Source organism: Nannospalax galili, unplaced genomic scaffold (genome assembly GCF_000622305.1).
Source record: "Nannospalax galili isolate Female #2095 unplaced genomic scaffold, S.galili_v1.0 scaffold586, whole genome shotgun sequence".
Lineage (NCBI taxonomy): Eukaryota > Metazoa > Chordata > Mammalia > Rodentia > Spalacidae > Nannospalax > Nannospalax galili.
The window spans coordinates 5,758,451-5,766,488 of NW_008355363.1; the positions used below are offsets into that span (position 1 = coordinate 5,758,451).

At 40.7% G+C, this 8,038-nt stretch overlaps 1 pseudogene; it reads right to left on the bottom strand.

Annotated features, from left to right (window-relative positions):
- Positions 1-4,538: 4,538 nt before the first annotated feature.
- On the bottom strand, positions 4,539-7,804 carry LOC103749609 (annotated as a pseudogene).
- Between the last annotated feature and the right edge of the window lie 234 nt (positions 7,805-8,038).

Sequence of the window (8,038 nt, forward strand, 5' to 3'; positions counted from 1 at the left end):
GAAACAGTCTTCCAGGCTTCTAGAAACTTGCTTACATGAACTTACAACAATGGCACTAGCATGCCCAAGACCCATGCAACCTCAATCAGACCAACTCCAGCACAGAACTGGGAAAGTGGGCAGGAAGCCACAACCTTAGCCAAGGAATTATTGGCAGCTATCACTGCAGGGTGAGGGAGAGTAGATCTTCTTTAAGAGAGTGATACTATGGGAAGGGCATGGGGGCACACACCTTTAATCCCAGCACTTGGGAGGCAGAGGCAGGCGGATCTCTGTGAGTTCAAGGCCAGCCTGGTCTACATAGTGAGTTCCAGGACAGCTGGGGCTACAGGGAGACCCTGTCTCAAAAAGACCAAAAAAAAAAAAAAAAAGAGTGATACTAGATGGGATAACAGGCTCCAGTGGATGAACTCACAAGGAAGGACATCTGGGAACACCAATTTGACTCAGTAGGCCTTAACATATATGACAGAATGCATGAAATCTTGGGGGCAGGCTATGGAGGAGTGCAGTGAAGAGAGGGTTTCTAAATATGATTAATATGTATAGTTTGAAATGCACAAAATTCCAATAAAAAACATATCTTGAAAAAAAGAATATGTAAAATTTTCACATCAATCCCCGAAAGTGTGAATAGAATTTAATATCAATTGAAAATAAATTCAGACCTACAACAATGGTGTCAGCACGCATAAGACCCATGCAAACTTAAGGAGACAAAAAAAGAGCACAGAAATGTGGAAATGAACAGCAGGCCCCAATCTTAGTCGAACAATTATTGGCAGCTGATTATTGGTGGGTGAGGAAGAGCTGATCTTCTTAATGGGAGGGACTCTAGATAGGTTGACTAGATCCCAGTGGATGAACTTGCACCAAGGGACACTTGGGGAAACTAACTTTACATGATAGCCCTTAACACAAATGACAGAATGTATGAAGTTGGGAGGTGGCTATGGGAGGGTGCCAAAAGGAAAAGGGATATAAAAATGATTTTCTGTATGAAATACACAAAATTCAATAAAAAATTTTTAAAAAGAAAATTTTATTCTTATTTTTTATACATATATTGGTAGACTCTAGACTTCCATTATATTATTACAACCTTACTGGTAATAGTATTTTATGAGTCTTTGTGTGTATGTGCTTTTCATTTATTTTTATTTAAGTATTTTATTAAGTTTGTGCATTTCATATAACTGATCTTAATCAAATTTAGACCCATTCTTCTATCTGTGCCATCCCCCCACTGAATTTCTTGTGCTTTTACAGAGATTCACAACCCATCATGCACAAAGATGCCCAACCTTAAGTGATACATTTACAGTGAAATTTCTACACCTAAGGCTCATGGAGCATAGTGGAATAGGGGTAGAGAGAATACTAATACATCCCTCAACTCTCGCCAGCAAAGCTTCCTCATATAACAAAGTGTGATGCACATAGAAAGCCACAACAGGATGAGTTTTAGAGAATAAGAGACTTCAGAGTGCATGTCCCTGGATAGAATTTCTACATAAATCCTCACCCATATGAACTTGCAGCAATGGTGATGGTATGCATGTTTTGTGATTCTTTAAATAAAATTTTTGTAATAAGTTAAAATTTTTTTCTAGAAAGACAAATTTTAAGCTTTCGGGCTAAAAGTTGCTGTGGCTTTGCATTTAGAAATTGGTGCCTCGCTTGAAAAATTCAACACTTCACTGTGAAAACGAACTCTTATAGTCTGAGAACCTCAGGACTGCAGTGTTATTACACTTATTCCTGTTCTAGGGTAAAGAAGAGAAGCAGACTACTTCCCAATCTTTCAACAGGATATGCAGTGACCTTCTTATTGCCCATGAGGTAGTTCCTATCAGGCAACACTGCAAAAGACTATAAATCTAATAAAGGTTTTTTTTTTTTCCTTTTCTTTCCAATGCTGCTGTATTTTTAAAACCTTAAGGATGGATACCAGTAACTGCTAGATCACAGATCAGACCATCTAGTTGCTTCTCCTTTCCCAGAAATTAAACAACATCCTCCTTTATTCTTTGTCTATAGCAAGTTCTCTTTCTCCAGCTTGAGTCCATGAGTAATTCCATCCCCTTCCTCTCTTTCAATTGAAAAATAAGTTTACAGTCCATGCCCCTTGGCACATAGACTCAGCCACATTAAATTCTTATAGTGTGTAATTTCTTACCACCCCTAGAAACCTATTGAACTCTGAAAACTCCCTATGTTCTTTGGGTTTGTGAGGAGGAAATGAAGGGCCTGTCTTTCCCTTAGGGAAACTATCATGCTTGACACAGCAGGATTTTTCCTACTTTCCCTCTTTAGCTCTCCTAATGAAGGTTATCTCCAGGTTTTCAAGAAAAGGCACCCTCTCTCCCTTCAAAGCCTGTCTTATGTTGCCTCTGGTGTGATGTTATCTCTCTCCTAATTCAAGTTATGATCATGGTCCCATGTGTTCAGAAGGGTCTCTTCCCTAATAAAGCTCAGTCTGAAGAGTAATTTCATATCAGCTCTTTTTCCAAACCAACCAACCTGCCACATCTGGATTGTACCTGTGACTTATAATAATAACTGCTTATTAGTGAGTTAATGACCCTTAAGATATAATTGAAAGTAAAAAGCTGGTCGGATTTAAGAGATCTTAACAAGACACTCTAGTTACTGTGGGTATGTCAGTCACCTTCAAGATCATTAAGAAAATGACCAAAATACTGCATTAACATAGTATCTGATACATTCAGACTTCTGTATACCAGTCACAGATAGTCATACTAAGTTTCATTATATACTTTAATATGCTTTTTAAGTTAAACATTACCCTGTGTTTTCTATAGATTGAGTCACAGTCATACTTTACTACTCACAGATTATGTCCATTTAAAAGTAATTCTATTTTGACAAGTCTGTGTTTTACAACTAATAAGTTAAAGCTATGACTTGTCAGAATTTCAGGAAATTGTCATGGACTGTAATCAAGCTCAGCATGTCTTTAGATAAAACTTTAAAATCTTGAATGAAAACAAGCATCATCAATTGTTCATCATACTACAGTGTCCCCACCTGAAAATGGGAAAGGTGACGATGTCAAAATATGATACCATAGGCTAAAGAATGATTTATTTAGCTTGACATTACACCAAAATTATTATTTAATTTTTATTTCCTGATATAAGACAAAACTTTATATCTCCATTTGTGATATGTTTATTATATTTAAGTGTGTCTTGATAAACCTCATATCATCCCTAAAAATGTACCACAATAGCTTTAGTTCTTTTCATCAGACTGTCCACTTTGCATAGAACAGCATTGTCAGAGGTGGATTAGCTAGTAAATTTCAAAAAACACTATTCAAGATAAAAGCTTTCATAACCTTTTATACAGTTCCCCAGAAATCCTTGACTTGGGATATTATTAGTCTCATAGATACACTGCTGCCTATTATTTCCTTTACTGTAATTATTTGTTCACGCCTTATCTTTCCACCTAATTTTTAAAGCACAATACAGCAATTTACTTAGATGCTTAAAATGAATACAAAGGGAAATAAAGACTACAAAATTATACATACTACAAAGGTGTGTCATATATTAGATGGTATAAATGAATATTCCCCATGGTATTCAACTCAAGAGAAAATTAAATATCCCAACTGTAGCACTAACTGTGCTTGCTGCTTCAAAACAACACACTCTTACAGATCTAAAAGGTGTCAAAATTAGTAGCTGTAAAGTCAATTCTTCCATGTGATTTTAGCTTTAAAAGGTCTCAGAAAGAGATCTGAAAAATGTTTTTGACAGTTGTATTGTCAAGGATACTCAGAACAGGAAAGAAAATATATAATGCAAGAGAGTCCATATATATATTTTTTTATGTTGCTGGCCTCTGCTGCAAGATTGTACAAGGTTATGTGCAAAAACTAAGTCTTTCCAAAGGTCTGTACTAGTGTAGGGTCAAGCTTCTGCTAGGTAAACTAGATGTAGCATTTATTACATAGCAAGGGTAACACTTAAAAAAAAAGGAACAAATCCATGATGGGCACACAGTAACAGTATCATAAGCACCACTTGAGTAGGTCTAAAAGACTGTACAAATATAAACATCAAGTATTCAGAACGAATATATAAAAAAGGTTGATTTTCCCAAAGTCTACTATACACATTAGAGTGGTAGCTTGTATGTTGGCCCTATACTACCATTGTGAATCAGGGTAATATTTTTCAAGGATATTCAATCAAACATTTTTCAGAAGGAAAGAAATGTTGTAAAGGCAGATAAAATAAACTGCTGCTTTTCCCTATGTGCACTGTGAACCACCAGCTTATTGGCTTTTCACATTTTACCTTGTCTACCAAAGCAGGGTCTGAAGGAAGATCAATCAATTACATGTCATAGAATTAGAAACAACTACCAGGACTGTAGTGGTAACATGTTCCTACAGCCTGCTGGACCAAAGTATTACCAGTTAGAAGGCAGCTTTACAGCCAAGACTGGAAAGACAGCCTAGGTCTAGGCTGTAGCACGTCCTGTGTTATGGAGACAGGCCCTCAGGCCTGCTGGCCACTCAGTTTAACTCCGGTTAAGCTGTCATGCATCGGCTCAGCTACTGCATCAGTCATGCTGTCAAACTGTTCTCCATCCTCACTGTCAATTGTGCTATTCTGCCACTCAATCTGGGGGTTCGATAAAGGCTCAGCATTCTCAGATGCATTTTCCCACTGTGACGGTCCTTGAACCAAAACCCTTTAACTTTTCCATGAGAACTATTCCTCCATTTCAATTGCTCTGGGTCACCTTGCATGGAAGCCTCTTTTTTTGCCAGCTGGCTTACTGCTCCTTGTGTCTTTGTTCTGGGTAGACTCATCAGACCAGGTTCCTGGTTTCATTTCACACACATTATCCTCAAAGTCTGACATTTCTGGGAACCAGGCCCATTCTCAGATGGTGAAGCACCATCTTTCCATGTAACGGCATCATCTTGGTCTACCTCACTGTCAGAGGCATCATGCGTTAGTTTGGTTGGTTCCTCAGTTAAATGGATAGTTTCGTATTTTGAACCATCCTCCTCTTTTTGCTCTTGCTTTTCCTCTTATTCTAAAGTGTCATCAGGAATTACCTTGAGCACATGTTCCTCTGGGTTATCACTAGGGATTTTAGGCTCAACTTCAAAAATAGGGTCAAAAGGGCTTCTGCTCCCATTGGATTCTTCTTCCAAATTTTCCAAAACTATCTGATGAGCTGTCATCTTCCTTCCCACGGTAGAGCTTTTTGTCAGCAGTCTTGCTGGCATTGACTCTTGAGTCCTTCTTGTCATGATTTTCAAACAGCCACTCAGCATCAAAATCCATCTCATGTTTGACTTTATTTAGTTCTTGCACGTTGAACCCCAGCAGCACACCAGGCTTGTACTTCTCACAATTGCGAACACATTTCTTCCTCTTGTTACTGAAATGAGAGGCAATGTCAATCTTCCACAGCCGCAGGCTGGCTGCCAGCTTTTCTATTTCCCTCCTGGTGGGATAGGGCCGCTTGTTGAAGTACTTTGTTAGAAAGCTTTTCCTGGCTTCATAAGAATCATCTTTGTGACCCTTGGGATATACAGCTAAAACCACGGGCTCTTCAGGCATCTCTTCAAAGAAGCTGGGGGAAATCACCATCATCATCTAGCTTCTGCTTCTTCATCAAGGGAAACTCCATTTGTTCACAGGTGTGCTTCACAGGGGCCAGAACTGGAGACTGATTGAGCTGAGAAAGTGAGTTTGTCTTCTGGCCATTCTGGGTCTTTCCAAGGCCCTTACAGTGGACTAGATGCAGAGTGATGGTTGAGGTGATCATGTTGCTGCTATACACACCAAGGCAGTGGATAAATTTGTAGGTGAGCTTTTTCTCAACTGGATGAACTGTCTGAATAACTTGGTGTCTCTCTTGTAAGTGATACGCAAGCACGTCAGAAATGTGTCCTTTTAGGTTTGAAAAGCAAAGAGGGCAAAGAGTTTTCACATCTTTTTTATAGGGCACTGCAGCTTGAGGTGAACTTTTATTAACAGGGGCATCTGACTTTTCCTGAACTTTTGGCTGTGGCTTTGGAGGAACTAGAGCATAATTTTGGGCATGGTAAGCAACTGATTTGGCTGGGGCATCCCTCGGGTTGTATGTGGTTACCAGGAGATGGATGTTGGTGTGGCTGCCCTGCTGTATAGTCAAATCAAAACTCAAAGTGGAATCCGTTTTAGGTCCCATCTCTTCATCAAAGTGAACCATTCTCATGTGTGCAGCCATCTTTTCCACATCATTGAAGGTTGAACAGCAATACGAACACGACAGACCATGAATTAACATATGGTTGAGCAAGGTATCTGTGGGCATATAGCGATTACAGTAGAGGCATTTGCTAGTAAAATTGTGTACTTTCACAATGTAATTGGCTACTGCTGGGACTTTCTCAGCATTATGTGCCTTTTCAAAGTGCACACTATAGACATTTTCAGGAAAAAGCTCATTACAGATTGCACATATTTTCCACTTCTGAATTGCACAATGTTTGTTCCGGGGAGGGGTTGTGCCACGTACTGGAGCCTTGGAACTGGACTGACTCAATACTCTAGATGCCTGTGACTGGGAGATGGAAGGAGTCTGTAACTGCCGGACAGGAGGGGAGTCATTAGTAGTCTGCAAGGAGTATCTGGCTGGGGCTGGAGACCTCTGCTCTGCCCCAAGCCCATAAGACCTTCCATTTCCACTCGGAAGCAACTGCTTCACAGACTGAGACTGCCGAGGGATGGAAACTGGTGCACTGTCACCCAGACCCAGCCTCACGGACTGTCCAACACCATAGCTCTGACCCTAACCCACAGAGTTGTCTCCGTAGCTGTTCTGCTGCAGCTGAACACTGGACATAATGTCCGCCAAGGAATTAAAGTTGGGCTTTGATTGACAGTGGATTCACCATCTGCTGTGATGGCAAGGACCAGACATTTCCAGAAGCAAGGGAGCCAGTTCTCGGTGGGAGTCCCAAGGTTTTTTTCTCTCAAGGTTTGTAAGCAATCAGTATCAAGGGTTTGGATCGGGGAACCACCACATTTGTGTGTCCGATCATGGCAGTGACCGGATTGCCTATCCTTTCGTGATCTTCGATGACATGCTGTACCAAAGCTTCATAGGACTTTGGCATGAAAGGGCATTGCTTGCAGTGAATATTACACTCTTCACAGGCATTTGCACCCAGAGGAACTGCACCATTAAGTGATTTTTCTCCAGCCTTTGCTATGTAAGGTGCTGCCACGTGTAAAAAATGTTCACGATAAATGTGCTGCCTATTTCATAAAGAGGATCTTGGTAAGTGCACTTCTTACAGTAATGAACTGCCTGCTTTACACTATCAGCCTGCTTCGATTTAAGGCCAACATTTTTGTTTTTATCTTTGAAAGTGCTGAGGCTGCTACTTGGTGCGTTGGAGTTTGGAGCATGAAATATCTTAATATGTGTTTCCAAAGTCTTTTTGTCTTCATTGAATGGGGCAATTAAGGAGAATGTTATTTTTGAAGCCTTCACATGCCGGAAGTGGCTTTTGTATGCAGAGAAGAATTTTGAGGAAAATGGACAAGCGCTGCAACAAAACAGTTTTGTCCGATAGTCCTGTTCTTTTTTTTTTTTTTTTTAAACCGAAGGGTCCCACTGTCCTACATCCTCAAACTGTTTAAAATCTTCTTTGTGTTCTTTACAGTATTCCGACCCCGTGTCACTAAGTATTTTTTTTCACAGTTTTCCGCGTTTTTCTTAAACTGCCAAGATTGTTGACAGGAAGTTGGAACATGATTTCTAGGCTTGGCCTCCGGGCCTACCCAGGGGGGTGGTCGTGCTTGGGGGCCAGGCTGCTGCGGCACTGCGATGACTGCCAGGATGGCTGCGGACCGGGGTCGAGGCAGGTGCCTCAGAGTGGCAGGAGGCTATTGGTGCAGAGGGCATGAGGTTGAGGCTTCGACCAAAAGAGGGAGCTGTGTCTGAGGAGAGGCCAAATCCCCGAGAGCGCGGACCGGAGGGGGAGGGG